Source organism: Bactrocera dorsalis, chromosome 3 (genome assembly GCF_023373825.1).
Source record: "Bactrocera dorsalis isolate Fly_Bdor chromosome 3, ASM2337382v1, whole genome shotgun sequence".
Lineage (NCBI taxonomy): Eukaryota > Metazoa > Arthropoda > Insecta > Diptera > Tephritidae > Bactrocera > Bactrocera dorsalis.
The window spans coordinates 12,098,505-12,115,925 of NC_064305.1; the positions used below are offsets into that span (position 1 = coordinate 12,098,505).

Here is a 17,421-nt window from a genome sequence, read left to right on the forward strand (position 1 = left end):
GATGTTGTCATCGTTCATGCTTCTGCACCACATATACTTATAGCAGGACGGGAATAATGAGTGACTTCTAGAGTTTGGTTTTTGTTCGTGGAGAGAGGACTTTTCTTCTCAATTGTCAACTCAGTCCGAAGTAGCACCTCTTGACAAGAGTTATTTTGAGTTGGATTTCGAGGCTGACGTTGTTGTTGATATTAATGCTGGTTCCAAGATAGACGAAATTATCTACGACTTCGAAGTTATGACTATCAACAGTTACGTGAGAGCCTAGTCGCGGGTGCGATGACTGTTTGTTTGATGACAGGAGATATTTCGTCTTGCCCTTGTTCACTGCCTGACCCATCTGTTACGCTTTCTTATCCATTCTGGATTCTGGTTATTATCTATCAAAACATCAAGTTTTCATACTATTTTCGGATGACCGCAAAGTGAAGTTTTTTGTGATAGCAGGCACTTCAAAGATATCAACTGAACGTAGACATCAAATATTCACGAATATTTGGGTATGAAAATAGGAACGGGTGCCTTGCGAGCTCACGTTTGTTCGAAATAAACTTGAGATGTTGCATCGATATGTGACAATGAATGAATGATGACTCCATCATATTAGTCCGAAGTCCAATCGACAGTCGTCCATTGTAAAGAAAAAAAGAACGCAACAGTCGGCTGACAAGGTTTTGTCGTGCGTATTTTGGGATGCGCATGGAATAATTTTTATTGACTACCTTGTAAAAGGACGGATCCTCAACTGCGGCTCTTACATAGCGTTATTGGATCATTTGAAGGACTATATCGCCGAAACATGGCCGCATGTGGAGAAAAAGAAAGTGTTGTTTCACAAAAAAATGCATCCCGCCACAACGTAGTGCCATGAATCGGGTTCGAATTGCTTCTGCAGCCATCGCATACTCTTGATGTGGGCCATAGCGACTATTTCCTATTCTCAGGTCACAAAAGAATGCTCGCTGGGTAGAAATTGTCGTCGAATTATAACCGAAACTGAGACCTCTTTTGCAGGGAAGGACCAATCGTACCACAAAAATGGTATCGAAGTACACCACCCTTGCAAGGAACTTTGTTGAATAAAACAAACGAATTTTCCAAAAATGTGTTTTACTATGGTAGGCCGTCGACTTTTCAATAGACAATTGTTGCATATAAGCCCAGGCTTTTCCATAAAGCAAAATATCTAAGTGAACTTCATCTACGTTCGCCCACAACTTTCTGCCAGTATTTAGTTCATCCTTCTAATTTTTGCTTCTAAAAACCAAAGCGAAACAGTTACTAATAGAGAGAGCTGACTTCTCTTTCCCATACCTACCCTCATACTAAAAGAGAGCACATTACAAAGTGGTCAACATGACAAAGTAATTCCATCAGTTAATAGTTTCGACAACCTTGAGCCTCCCAACTGAGTGCTATTTATACACCACAAATTATTAAAAATGTCCGAGGTGTGGTGTCAGGCACCCACCAGTCATTTGCGGCCATAAAAGCTACGCCGGCTAACAAAAAAAAATAACAACAATAATAATAACACTAACATATAAAAATATGCTTGTTGTGGCCAAATCAGTGCTCGTGACACTGCTGAAATTTACCGTTGTCTGGAAATGCACGCAGTCAAAGGTGCGGAGCAACGAACAAAAACTTTTCATGCACGAGCTTAAGGGCTGCCGAAGCGCTGACAGCTACTCGGCTGTTTTTGTCAAAACGCCGGCAAACAGTGTTCATAGGTTATGTCAGAGAATTTTAACATTCTCTGGTTATGTCTACAAGACAGTTTCGTTAATGAACGCTACCAATTCTCACATGTCGGCGCACATCAACGTCAGCGTCGGCGTTGACGTTTCCGTTGCTATAATATGTACATATGTATGTGTGTCGTGGTTGGTCGCTCGGTGTAATCATTCGACAAGTGTTGCTCACTCACCGAACTCTTATTGACATTGTTGCCGTTTTTGTTGCACTTTTTATACCCCGAACGGGGTACATACATTTGCATATTAAATTTTCCACGAAGTTTCAATACCCAGAAGAAAACTTCGGAAAATCTCAAGTATATAATATATATTGGGTCATTCTTTAAGAAACTTCCTTTCTTACTGCAATTTTAACGCGAATTTTTTTATTGTATAAAACATTTTATGAAATTATATATTCTCCATTTAGACCTAATACCGTTTGATAGCTTTCGAGCAAGAAATTTTTGATTCCACGATCTTAAAATATTTGACCCCTGCAGGTTAAAAAGTGGTCCAAGTGGGTTTTGCCGTGCTGATTTGAGGTGAAGGTTCGAAGTGGTTTGAGCTGGTTTAACCCGTTTAGACCATGATCTCTGACGCTTCACCATCTTGTAAACAATCCAGTTTTTGCCGGAAGTAACAATACGATTCTTCACTGCATCATTTCTTTGAAGTTTGATAATGGAAATTACAGTCCTTAATGCACGGAAGCAATTTCGTTTTTGAGGAATCTATACGTCAGGCTTCGAAATTAGACGTTTCATGCGCTTTTGAAAGATCGCGTTGGACAAATTTAATTTTTCTGCAATCATTCGAGTTGTTATTCGACTTTTTGCATCGCCCAACGACTTAATTTTATCTATATTGGCTTCAAGAGTCCTTCCAAAGCGTAATGCATCCTCAAGATCGAAATTGTCGGAACGAAATTTTGCATTTTGGCGTTGGTGTTCGGTCAATACATATGCTCCATACACCCCACATAATTTTTTCTTCTCTAATGAACCTTAATATATCAGCTGTTCAAACATATAACAGTACAGCGGTTAAGCGTGAAGTTGGCTGCGAAAAAAATTAGTCAAATCAAAGATCAGCTGTTGTTTTGTTCTTTTTTAATTTACAACAGCGTGTCTTCTCTTCGCTCTTTGTCGCCAATTCGAGATAATAAGTGCAGCCAGGGCCTTCTCAACCTAATTTCTCCAACGGAGTCGATGCTTACCCCGGCTGGTACTGCGTCGAATACTCTCAGAGCTGGAGCGTTTTCATCCATTCGGACGACATGACCTAGCCTGCGTAGCCGCTGTCTCTTAAATCGCTGTACTGTGGCAATGTCGCCGTATATTTCTTACAGCTCATCGCAGCTTCATCATCGACTCCGGTACTCGCTGTTATCAATGCGGAAAGAACCAAAAATCTTCGGCAAAACTTTTCTCTCGAACACTGCTAAGGTCAACTCATTGGATAATGTCACTGTTCATGCCTCTGTACCATATAGCAGGACGGGAATAATGAGTGATTTATAGAGTTTGCTCTTTTATCGTCGAGAGAGGACTTTACATTTTAATTACCTACTCAGTCCAGTAGCACCTGTTGATGGAAGTAATTCTGAGTAGGATTTCGGAGGTGTAATCATGCCTCTGGATAAGCAGTTACGGTCGTAGAACCAAATCCCTACTCTTGCGTTCTCGCCGCGCACCCTGGAAGCGTACGTAACCCTTGTATAAGATGCGGTAGCCAAACTGTGCGGAGCCTGGGGTCAAGACTAAAGGAAAGGAAGCATCAGCGGAGCCACTCCGACATATTCGGTTTAAGGGCACGCTGAAGTCTAATTGCAGCGTCTGTTCAGCAGAGGTGCGGTTGCGAGCGAGTGTTGATCTTAAAAGAAAGCGTCTCGCTTTATAAATGTGTTGGGTGTGGGACACACGAAGTAAAAATCGTTCTCAATGAAAAGGAAAACGAAATCCCCCTCTGTCCATCTATATATACACGATCACAATTTTTGAGTTATCGATCTGAAATTTTGTCCACGTTCATTTCTGCTCAAGAAATTATTCATTTGACAGAATCGCTGATATCGGATACTAAGCATATACTACAGACATATATTTAAAGCTGAAATTCTGCATCAATTTTTTTCGAAGGCAAAGGTATAATCTCCAAGCAGATTGTCTAGATCGTGGCTCTATAGAGTACAGCTATCATACTATATGTATATCTATCTGCTATATCGGTCAAAATCAAGAACTTATGTCGAATACTTTTTTTATCCGGCAAGGCTTATTTATTATTTTACTTATTTAGGCAACTGTAAGGGGTATAATAGCTGCGATACCGCCGAAGTGAACGCTTTCTTAGTTTCTTTGCTTCTTCGTTTATTTTTATTTTGATTTTTTTATTTTTTGTTTTGATTTTTTTTACTTTTATTTTATTTTTTTTTTTTGCGCCACAGCCCGCGTGATTGTATTGTTTTCGGCGCTCTTTTAATTGCGGCAACCACAACTACAACGCAACGTTTACCATAACAGAGCGCGCAATGGCAATTGCAACAAAAAATATTGCGCCAACGTCGCTGTCGGCGTCAGCAGTGTCGTTCAGCAATGTTTTTTTTTCTGCTTTGTTTTTGTGTTGGTGTTGTTATTATTGTTGCTGTGGTAATGCTTTGTCGCTTATTTGCTTTAAATTTTTTTCTTCTTCTTTATTTGCTCGTGCGCTTGCCATCAACAGCAACTCAGCTGTCTGTCGGTCACAGTCGCCGGTTAGGCCTGCACGGGTATTATACATAAACGATCAATTAGCCAAGTTAATTCACTGCCTCGTCAGCTGTCGACTGAAGCAGAAGTCTCGTGCAAAACGTGTCGTGTTGAGTGCCGTTGTTTTTATTCCCAAAGGAATCGTTTTCGGCTCGTGCGCATACAAAGTCATACCGAAGTGCTTTGTTGCTAGAACACCGGAATTTTGCTCGTGATTTCATTTGCTTTGTTTTGATTTTCATTTTCGTGTTTGCTTTCTTCGCGTATTGCATTTGCATAACAATTGAAAGCAAATTTTTTTGTCGTCCTGCAAAGTGTGAACCGGTATTAAGCCACTTGACGTGCTCAATAATATTTCGAAGATTTCGTAAATAGTCGCAAACTGGTTCAAGCAGACGAAGTGAGTGCTAAAAAAAAACGTGAAACAACCGTGTTCAGATGTAAGTGCAAATCAGTATATTTTTAACAAGTTACAGTTACAAAAAAAGTGTTATTTTTGTTTAAGTAAAGCGTGGAGCTCAGATTTAAACTCGGAATAGAAGTCTATGTCTATTCAGAGTTTGTTTCTTTGCAAGTAAAAACTGTTTGACGTAGTCCTCATCAAGTTTAAGACGTTTTTATAAATATTCTCTTGGTATTCCTTCAATAATTGGACTTATATAGACCTATCCGGTTTAATTATTGCTAAGTTCATATATTTTCTTTTTATTGCTTTTTTAGTGGTGTTAGAACTTTCCAAATCTATTCTTGGGAACCAGTGCAAATAAATTTTTTGAATCTCTTCAACGAATCATTTGTTCAAATTTTTCCGTCATTCAGAGTCAGAGATTGATTTTCTTTTTGGTCTACTACTTTAAATGACGTCAACCAGCTGGGCAGTTGCACCTTCCCAATTAAGGGACCGGACATTCCTGGTACATGGCCTTAAGCCGTAACCCTTACCACAGTTGCAGTGGTCGTCGTTAAAAGAAGGATCTCTCAACCAAGGCTATTTTCTTCCTTTCATTGGGAATGCTTTTAACGTGGCGGGTCCCAAACCGAGCGCACAACCCTGGGGAGGGATCATTCGCCTTCTGTCGCTACCTGGGTTTCAAAGGGATGTGAGCGCTTACGCTTAGTCTTAAGCCCTCTTTCGATTCTGTTGTTTCTGCTTTTAATCTTTTATTTTGGTTTGATTCGCATTTGTTTTAGTTTGCTTACTCATTCTTCTTCCTAATTATTCTCATTATTCTCGTTATTATTATTTAATAATTTTGTTCTTTATATTGCATACTTCGTCAAACGTTAGTCATCCACAAATTAAGACGACTCAGCTTTCGAATGAATTTGGAATGGCAGAGTTTGGCTTGCTCTCGAACTGCATTTTACATAATTAAGCTTGTTACAGCAAGTCGTAACAGAAAAGCTTTTCAGCTACAGAATGTGTCCTCTAAGTCTGGTCTTACTGATAGTTATCCTTCCAAACTCATATTTAAGATTGAGAAATGTGGTTGACATTTTTAGATGTATATTGTGAGAAGAAAGTACTCAGAAATATATCATCAATATTTATTTTGTCGCCTTCAAAGCCATCCCCACCAGATGTAATACGCTTATGTCAACAATTTTCCAGTCCTCGAAACACTTTTCATAAATATTTTTTAGATATCATTCAGCTCCTTCAGCGAACTTCTCTTCGATCGACTGACCCTGGAGCGGCAATTTCAATTTGGGTAACAAGAAAAAATTACACAGCGCCAAATCTGGTGAATACGATGGCTGATCAATGGTATTCTTTGTGTTTTTGGCTTTAAATTCGGTTGCAATTTTACTCTTTAAAAAAAAATCATCTTTATTGCAACGAGTCGAGTAAGAATGCATTTCATACCCAAAATATGCACCAAAATCATGTCGAGTTCTCTTACCATCTCTCTAACACCTGCCTGACGATTTTCAAGCGCCATAGCTGTAGATTGTCCAGAACAAGGCTTGTCTTCAACGATCTCTCGACTGTTTTTTAAGGTCTTTATACCATTCGTTGGGTTGCTTTTTTTTTGATAAAACTGAATAATATGAATGTCAAAATTAACTAAATAGCAAAAAATTAATTTCTGAGTAGTCATTTCGATTCACCGCTCGTCTGCTCGCTAAGTTTGAGTGTCGCTCTCTTGTTATGCAATGTACGTAAGGCAACAACAAAGTAATACTCGTACAGTTGAATTCTACAGAAGAGAGTGGAGAGTAGCAAGCACTCGTTAGTTAATGCATATCTTTCTTATACAATATTTAGAATCTAAGTAAGCATATTTGGGTTCTCTCTGAGTGTGTAGTAGAGTGGTATAAGCGCTTGCTATTCCATAACGTTTTGATTATGCCACTCGGTGTGATTTAAGACAGCTGTTTGTTCGATTCAACAATCCCACAAAGCTGCGGCGAAGCAAAAACTGCTGATAGGATCTTAAACTTTGTTTTTAATATAATTTTTCAAACACTTTGACATTGTTCACCACTAAATCTAGTATGGCATGGAACTTTAGCCATTAAACACTTACTGTGTGGTTATTCATACTACAGGTATTTCTGAATCCATATTCAGTTTGTGGTAACACAGACAAATATCTTTTTGTTCAAACAGCTAATATTTATAGACAAGTGCTTAGATACCTGTCATGTTTGCTTAGGTGCGATGTGCTGCAAAGCAACTGTCACCTATCAACTATGAAAGAGTTAGGCCGAGTTTCAACTAAAGGTATTTGCAAAGTGCGAAGTACATATTTATGAATAATTGGGCCATACAACTCCGATTTAGTGAACATTTTTCATATTTGATGAGTATCATTAATTTTTTCATATTTAATGAAGCATACAAAACTACTATTTTAAATTTTTCTGAAATTTCCAACGAAAACTCTAAGTCCTCATTGACAACTGAGTAACCCAAATACGTTCACCCTCCATTCTCAGCCGTGAACCAAAAAAATTTTGCCGATATTTGTGATATTATCTGCAAAAAATTCCATGTTTTCTGTCTATTGCTTATTTACTTAGCTGATTTGCTTTGTTTCCTTCATATTTGGCTATATTTACTAAGAATGGAATGTTTTTGCTACGAAAGTGTCAACAAATTTGTGGCAGATATTGTGTGTCTATAATGGCATAATTATTGCTATGAGTTTTCTAATGTCGCAATCATTAAACGTGACGAAAAACTAATAACAAGGAGACACCTTTGTCATGTAAGATATATACTACTGTGATCAAATTGAAAGGTGGATTTTTAATTATAAATACATATAAATATTTAATTAAAGTATAAAATAGGCAACGTATGACGTACACAGAGGCTAAGTTCAAGCTTAAGTTTGAAAACAGGGGCCCCTATTGTAAGACAGTGTGTTCTAGTCAATGATAAAGCTAAGTTGCTCACACGGATCTGGGTAGTTTAGGATGACCAGCAGGTTGTTTTAGGTTAACTTAAGGAAAATTCAAAAAGTTTGAACTAATATCTTAACTCTAAGCAAATTTTGAACTTGAAGATATTGCTTTTACAATGTAATCACTTCTTGACACGATAGCTTTGTTTAGGGTTCGCCGCAATAACATACGAGTATCATCACCTAAAATGAAAAGTAACCTAACATCACTTTGCATAAGTTTGCAGGCGAAGGAAAAACGATATAATGGAAACCACTCATATTGAAACAAAATTTGAGTTTTGGTTATAAAATGGTTATGCATTGGTTATCTATTGGTTATATATGATAGTGGAAACTTAAAATTTAAAATAACGTAACATCACTTTTTATGAGTTTACAGGCAAAATCTCTCATATGGAAACAAAATTAGAGTTTTGGTTATAAAATGGTTAGATAAATGGTTATGCATTGGTTATCTATTGGTTATATATGATAGTGGAAACTTAAAATTTCAAATAACGTAACATCACTTTTTAAGAGTACAGGCAAAACCTCTCGTATAGAAACAAAATTTGAGTTTCGGTTATAAAATGGTTAGATAAATGGTTATGTATTGGTTATATATGATAGAAGAATTTCTAATTTTTTGGTGAAACGTTGTTTTGCATTTTAGGTGACGATATGAAGTCTCTATTTTTCGTTTAAGATTTCTTGAAGAAAGAGAGTCCCTCGAGCTCGAAGATCTTACTGCTATCGCAACTGCAAAATCATGTCTTCATTATTTAGTAGCTTCATAAAGATATTACATATTGCCATACATCACCATGTTTGATTTAAATCAATGACGAATGTATAACCACACGAGTAACATTCGCAGGTTCTCATGTTACGCTTCGCAAGGCAAAATATGTTTTTTGCCGACAAAGTATGTAGGAGAAACAAAAAATACCACAAAAACTCTTCACCTAAAGAACTTAATGAATTAACGTATTAACTGTACTTTTTCTACATTTAATTCAAAAAAAGGCTTCAGTTTCGGTGATCACCTCATACGACGAAAATTTCTTTCCAGCGAGCATACTTTTGAGATCTAAGAACAGTGAATAGTCGCTGGGCGCCAGATCTGGAGAATACGGTAGACGCGGCAGCAATTTGTAGCCCAATTCATAGTTTTTTGCCATCGTTTTCACGTTATTCGTCACACGGGGCGTTTTCTCGGTGAAACAGAACTTTTTTTTTCAAACGCGGCCAGTTTTCGGCGATTTCTTCCTTGATGATGCTTCCTTTTTCATGGTTGTCAATAAAAATTATTCCTTGCGCATCTCAAAATACGGAAGGTTTAACCTTGATTGTCCACTGTTTGGTTTTTCCACACTTTGAAGCTGGTTCATTGTGCGCAGTCCACTCGGATGACCATCGATTGAACTGCGAAGTGAAATAGTGAAGCCATGTGCCATCCATTCATACGTATTGATCAAAAACTTGGATTTATAACGCTTGAACATCTCCAAAAACTGCTCCGAATCATCAACTTGTCGTTGTTTATTTGTCAAAAGTAAGCTCACGACTATGATGGCTGTTTCTTGCTAAGTTTGGGATGCTAAAACCGAAGTGATAATAAAATGTTTGGTAATTTTGGATTGCTAAGCCCGAAAGCGATATTAGAAATCTCCTACCACTGAGAATTGTGTGTGTTAAAGTCAAGGGGTGTAGGGGCCAAACCAACCAACATTAACTAAAATGATGGAAATGGCTTTACGTGATGGACAATTTTTGAACTCAAATTCGTAATCAAGACAGTTCGAATGTCTCACAGACCTCTTAGCAGATCACTCGCAAATTTTTTCCACAGATTTGTTGAATAAATTAATAAAGAGACGTAAATATCCAAAATATGTCCAACCCACATTTTACTTCTCCCCATTTAAAAAAAGTGTATAGCTTGTCATACATAGCTTGCTTCAAATTTAAGGAACAGCTGCTATTTGACAAGCGCAGTGTTGCATTTACTAAAAATAACCCTGCAGGAAATCAATAAAACGTTCCGTTTTCCAGCAGCCCCCTGTATTTTCGGTGCTTTATCTATGCTTGCTATAAAAAATTTGCTCAACACAATGCCAAGTTCAATACCAACTAGCAGAGCATTCTATCTAATCAATATGCTTATAGGAAAACAGCTAATAATTGCTGTTAGGCGTAAATAACTAATTGGGCATGTTCAAACTGTAATTATGAATGTGTATGAATGCTCTAATTATTGCTGATATTGGACTAGCTAGAAGCTGCATACCTATTTACATATACATTTAAATTTTTTTCGAAATAAGTATACACAATAGATATATAAGTACATCTAGTTATATATATAGTATTCCACCAAATTATATTTTGATTAACACCTAATCGTTGAAGTAAATAAATTGCTAGTCATTTGCCGTTTATTTTCGTTGAATAATGATCGAACTGACAGCTGTCACAGAAAATCCGTTATGCTGACAACTTAACTGGTTATTCATTGAGCATTTATGTAGACAAATATATACTCAGAGTTGAATTACAGCTGTCAATGTACGACATTTGACAAATCACAAATGAATTAATAATTTCGTTTGATTTAAGTGACATTTTCATTGTGTTAATAAAAGCAGCGTTCCTCAAATAAAAAAAAAATATTAAAAATATGTATGTTGACATTTATTGACGTCATAGCCTAAAAATCACTTTTATTGAAGTGAAAGTGCGCTTAAATGTCATCATTTATTTCACTCTTTGATCAGTTGTAGCTCACATGCTGCTCACGGTTTTTTCCACCAAAAAGTGGTGAAAAACATAATAAAGATTAAGTGCAAAAGCCGCGTAAACAAAAGTATGAAATGGTGTCTGAAATTGCGAAAAAGTGAAACAGTTAATTATTTAGGTATGTATGTATGTATATAAATAATTGCCTGCCATTGTCAACAAGATATCTACTGATTTACATTTCCATCCATGTATGTAAATATGTATGGAAGCACGTATTTGTCTGTGCGCCAAACAGCCTCAAAATTTTCCTGTCAATATTTTAATTATGTTTTAATTGCTACTAAGCGTTTTATCAGCTGTGAAATTAAAATTTGTGACTGCGATTATTTTTAATGTAGACATCACCTGCAGGTGATAAGCGAAGCATGGCGGACTGGGTGTTGACTTATAAATGTAGCGAAAAGGCAGTGAAACAATGTTGCTGCTTAACGAACTCTAAGTCTCAGTTTTGTTATCATGAATGCTGAGGCTTCGCTAACAGCTTTCCATTTATCAGTCAACTGACACATGAGTGTCATTAAATTAACGACCGTAAAGTTACCACCAAGTGCGGTTTTAAGTTTTTCTCTTGTATTTGAAAATCGAAGGCAACGAAGTAAAACATGTTCAGAGTCTTCTATATACTCTGTACACGTCAGACGAATTTGTTAAGGCAGCTACTAAAGCAGCCTTGTACTTAGTTGACAGGCAAGACAGGTCCTCATATCGTTTATCTATCCACGAGTGGATGTCCGGTTTAAGTCGCTGGGTTCAGCGCCCTTTGGATGAAGAGTTCCACCCCTCCTGCCACATTTTAGTGCTCTTGCTACTCTTCTCAGTCGTTGCTGATACTGTTTTAGGCGTTGATAGCTGATATAATCGCTCTAGTTAATCTCCCTGGCCGTCAATGGGCGGCATACGGGCTAATACTTCAGCAGCATCGGTTGATACAAGTATAGTTCGGAAAGCACTTATTACTCGAATTGCAGAACTGCAACTGCAATTACTTGTTGCTTTACCGGAAGAATATGCCAGGTGTTCCTAAAATTTTTAATTTGGAATCCAATACTATTCCCAGCTTCTTCCGCAGCGGCTGTGAAGTAATCTGGGGAGTACAAGATGGTAAGCTCTATTCGTTCTTCTAACTTCCTGATGCTTATAAGTAAAACTTAAGCAAACACCATTTAAGCAAACATCGCATTTATTTCTTAGGTCGACTAATTGTTTAGCCACTGCAACCACCATGAGATCGCCCGCATACGCTTTTAGCTTCACATCTGTTGGTTGCTGTCTTCTTAGCACCCCGTCATACATGAGGTTATATAATAGATATAATAAAATAAAGGGTTATATATATATATAAATGATCAGAATGATGAGACGAGTTGAAAACCGAGTAAATGTTGGTCAGTCTGTCCGTCGGTCCGCCGTTCGTGCTAGTGATATTCTGAGTTATCTTGATAAAACTTGCTTTTATGTTCCTTGGCACTGAATGGATGTTGGTATTGCAGATGGACGTAATCTGACAGCTGTCACGCCCATAAAACGACAATAAACGTAAAGCCATAAAGTGCCTTAACTACCTAAGATCTAAATTAAGATAATTTGTTACTGGAGATCGCAGTGCTGAGGCACACTTTTGGGCTAAAAAATTGTTTAAAAGTAGGCGGCCTCTTAATTCATTAATATACAAATATACCCAACCACTGTTGCTAAATCAACCAGATTTGTTGCGAAGCATCCCTCTTAACACCTATTAAGATGGGTCGTCTTCTTCGCCGATTTTAGCCAACAGACGAATGTACACTGAAACCTTGTAGTATTCTTCTCACGCAGAAATTTTCGCGTTTTGTTTGTCGGCCGCAGATTTTTGGTGGTTTTTCGTCAACTTTCAGTTCTGTCGCCATTTTTTTCGTATCTGAATAAATGCAGCGAAAATGTTCCTCAACTTTTTGGCTTCGATTTCGTAACGTTACAAGCAGCGTATCTATCATATTTGATGCCTTTGCCAGATCTATCGTTTCTAGCTGAAGAATCACGCTGTGTGAATGAGTTGAATATGAAATATCACATAGGCAAAAAATTCCAATTATAAATTTAAATTTGTACGCGGCTGCCATGAGTATCGTCGCCCGCTGTTTCCTTATATTTCCAGTTATTAATATTTCTATGTTGGAAAACTAGGAGGATAAAGGGCGGAAAAATTTATCAATCGAACATATCACAGGTAGAGCTGAATGCAGGGACTATTTGTGGGATCCCCCATTTGTCCATTCTGAATCTGCAACTGATATACATACATACATATGTATTATATGTATATACACTCGTGGCCACGCAAACCTTACCACTGTACTTAAGTTTTTTTTAGGACTTTTTCGTTGGTTCGAGATTTTTTCAATTTTTTGTTTTTTAATGATTTTGGTAAGCTCAAGTAAACTTAATTATATTATTATCTAATTATAATTATAGTTTTTAATTTATTACGTTTAATGAGTGAAAGACAAATTAGCTTTTCTGTGCTCAACAAAAGCAGCCGGTTTTATTGTTTTTAAGTGTTACCCCTACTAAACATCGTGTTTTAATTAAAAAAAAAAGAAATAAAAAAAAATGTATTTCAAATATAGTGTAAATGAAATTAAATTAAAAAAAATATATATCATTTTTTCATCACATGTCAGTCTCTTACATTTCGAGCTCATTTTGTAAAGCTCACTAACTTTCAAGTAATTTTTTCTATAGTTAAATGTGTTTTGTTTTTAATTTTTAATATTTTTGTTAAATAACATGTCATTAACTTATTTCTAAATAAAAAATTTCTATGCCGCAAAAAGTACCGCTATAAAGGCTAGACAAATATGCACAACAGTTGAAAAATTTGAGTGGTAAGGTTTGCGTGGCCACTAGGGTATGTACTGAAATTAATATATATTTAAAATATTAGTTTATCATCAAAAGATAATGCATTGAATTAATTATAACAAAAAATATATATTTTTTTTTTCTAAAAAATTTCAATTTCTTTTAATATAAAATGTTTTTCAAATACTTTCTCAAAATTTCTGCGCAATTAACATGCTAATATTGTTGTGAATGACGAAATGACAGACAACTGAACAAAGTTCGTATGTTTGTATGAAATAATTGCCGGCTTATCTAATACAACACAATACAAAATAATAGTTGTCATAATAACCACACGTTTTATTATTGTTGGCATAACAATTTGCACTCGTGCAATGAAATTCTCACCACAAAATTGTGTGAATAATAAACAATTTATTGGCGCGCTGGCACAAATGCTGTAAAAGCCGAGGCAGCGAACTGGTTAAAACGCACACACACACACATACATACAAACACATGAAATCTTTCTAAAGCAAATTACTTGTAATGCATGTTAGAGCATCTATGATGACATTACATACATGCGAAGGCAAAAAAAAAAAATCGAAATTTCATGCCAGAAGGTAATCAGAAAAAGTTTATCGCCATTTAGTTAGTTGCACTATACCACTCATACAAAGTAAAGTGCTCGCTTGTAATTGGCAAACGCGACAATTTGTAACGGCGACAATTCATTTTGTAAATATTTTTCAGCAATTCACTGGCAATAAGCGCGAATTTGCTATGAGTTGACTCGCATTTACAGATTCGTATTTAGATCTTATTTCAGCCATGACGGTGTGTTATTGTTTGGTGGTGTTGTTATTGTCATATTCACTCAACCGTTATAGTGAAAAATGGAAGGTGAAGAGTGTTGAGTTGAGTTTGAAAATTTTTGTTTTTTTGTTTGTTGCTGTTAATCAGCGAAATGGCATGCGTGACCAGATCGCGTTTGCTGCGCCCATCAGACACTGTTCAACTGATAAAACTGCAGAACTTCAAACGGCTAGATAAATAAACCGACACACAGCTGATTCTACACACAGCTGTTTTGCCTGCCGGAATGTGTCAGATAAAAAAGATTTATGTTTTGTTGTACAAATTAAAATGTTAAATTTCTAAAAATAGCGCATTATTTGATGCATCAAAGTAAATAATTATTTTATATTAATCATGTGAAGTATTTGATTTAGAATATGTGTAAGGCCATAAGGCAATTATTTTATTTACTTTATGAGACAACAATAGGTGTCTTCGATTCGTCACCGCGCTGCGCGCTATGTTTGCATTCTGAGCTACCATTTGTTTCAGTTCCGAAAACAATAATGTGATGCCGCTAAAGTAAATAGAAGAGATTGTGCACCTCTCTCTCTGTCGCCTCTTTAAAGTGGCGTCTTGATTTTATTAAATTTTAATCTGTATTTGATTATGGCAATTTTCGGGTTTACCACAGCGTTTTGTTCGATTCGCAACTCTTTAAGTTTAAGTTAGCTTACAGCTTGCATAAAATATCTAAAACTCAGCTAATGTAAGAAGCGAAGTCAGCCGTACTCCCTTCTGATCAGCTTTGTGGATGACAATCTCAAGGTATTTGAATTTGACTGACACAGTCAGCTGGCTGACAAGTCAACAAAAGTTAAAAGAGAGCAACTGAGGTAAAACATGAAATGAGAACGTGTATGAAAATTCGATAACTACAAGAACTTTTAAAATAAACCGATAGAATTGCCGTCAAATCGATGTTAAGGTTGGACCATAGGTGTGGCAATGCCCACTTTTAGGATATGGTATAGCTCAGCAACTACTCGACCACTGTCAACCAAATTTAGAGCATAATATCAACACATCCCTATAATAAAGTTTGAAATTTGACTCTTTTAGACTTGCAATATTCAGTGAGACAATAGTTTTTTTTTTGGAGTTGGCTTTTTTAATAGCTATTGCATCCTCAGAGAAGCCGTACAGTGCACACCGAAGACACTATTACGCCTGTGAAACAGTGTATAGAAGAAGACACGCATATGTCCAATCGCCCTCATACGTAACTATTAAACTCAACTCGTGCAAGAATTAAAGCCGAATGAATACCAAGCGAATTGCACGTTCGCTGAAAGGTCCCTAAACAAGCTGGCAGCTGATCTCGATCATAGAACCATGGAAACTGTGAAACCCTTGTAACTCCTTAATAAACGGAATTGTCGCATTTGGAGGGGTGTTAACCCACAAGCCACTGTAGAGACACCGTTACTAAACCAAAAAGTCACTTCTGAGTATGATCTGTGGGCACAGGGAATCATTTGTTCGTATTTCATCCATCATCGTCATAACTTCATGAAGGCGACCATATAAATTGCAGTAAATGGAGAACACTATAGAGCCATGATTAATGACTTTTTCATACCTGAAACTTTGATTCCAACAGGAGATCCTCCATGTCTAACAGCTAATAAAGCCATCAATTTATTGAAGGACGCTTTTAGTAAGCACATTATCTTGTGCGATTTCAAACCACTGCACACCCCAATCTCTGCCAAAAAAAGGTCGAAAATTGGTCCTCTTAGGAGGAATTTATTCGAGCCAGTCGCGGCAACCACTTTCTGAAAAATGATTTAAAACATAAAGGCAAACACTTATCCTCATAATTGAGCTAAGTCCTTGGTCATAATTCGTCTTAATGATTGTCTAAAGTATGATCCATTTCATGGTTCCCAACTTATTCAAAGAAAAAACAAAGAAACTTAAAATTTAATGGGGAATGTTTATCATCTTTCGAAGAAACATTCTTTGGCATTTATTTTTTGAAGATTATCATGACGCGGTTGCGTACTCACCGGTATCATTTTTGAAGAAATATGGACCGATGATTTCACTGGTCCACAAACTAGATCAAATTATTGGTTTTTTCTGAATGAAATGCTCTTGAATCTCTTCAGGTTGCTCTTTGTCCAAAATGCGAATATTTTGCTTGTTTACATATCCATACAGCCAGGAATAGACATCACTGCTGAACAAAATTTAGCTCGAAAACTTCGGATCTTCTTGGAACCTTTCAAGAGCCCATAAAGCGAAACGATGTCGCTTAAAAAGGTCCGGCGGCTGCAGCTCCTACACAAGCTGTATTTTGTACGATTTCAATTTAAGGTCTCGACGTAAAATTCACCAAGTCTTTCCATACGTCAGCCCGAGTTGTTGCGAACGGCACCGAATCAACTCTCCACGGTCTTCGTCGACATTCTCAGCTACGACTGCTATTGTTCTTCACTGAATGCTGGACGTGGTCTATTCGGTCGAATATTATGCAATAATGAATGCTAGGTAACCGTAACTGGTTACGTTTTCAGATTTAGTTGCTATGAGAAATGCAACTGTGAATGGTATTATAGCTTCGTTGTGGCAGAAGTTCATATATTTTCTTATCTAATGAAAAATTTTGCCAAAACCTGGAAATTTTTTCTCGCCTATGAGTATATAAGTGGTTATTTTGCACGCGAACCTAGTTCTTCTTTACTTGTTGTTCTAGTAAATTCAATTATTTTCCTTTAATATATTTTCGTCACATAAGCAACGCTTTGGTTACAATCCCTCGTGAGCATTCTGCAAACATACAAATATTGAGTTTAATTAAAATAAAAAATCATTACTAAATAAAACCAATAAACACTTCACATTCACGTTTAATAACAGTTTATATAAACACATACATATGTACACATAAATAACCGCATTGCTACACTTTCTTTATTTCATTTAATTAATGTCAATTTAATACAAGTGTTACTTATATAATACCAAATATATTTGCGATTGCCAGCTACGTAAGTATGTATGTATGTATGCATAAAACAAACCTCGAAGCATCTTACACAGTTT

At 36.6% G+C, this 17,421-nt stretch overlaps 1 protein-coding gene across 1 annotated transcript in view; it reads left to right on the forward strand.

The window, feature by feature from the left end:
- The first annotated feature begins 4,369 nt into the window (after nt 1-4,369).
- LOC105226686 (putative inorganic phosphate cotransporter) overlaps nt 4,370-17,421 on the forward strand; it is an 81,376-nt gene continuing 68,324 nt past the window's right edge. Inside the window, exon 1 of the mRNA XM_011205690.4 lies at nt 4,370-4,929. The gene's annotated coding sequence lies outside the window, so the exon portion shown is untranslated. The remainder of the gene's footprint in view (nt 4,930-17,421) is intronic.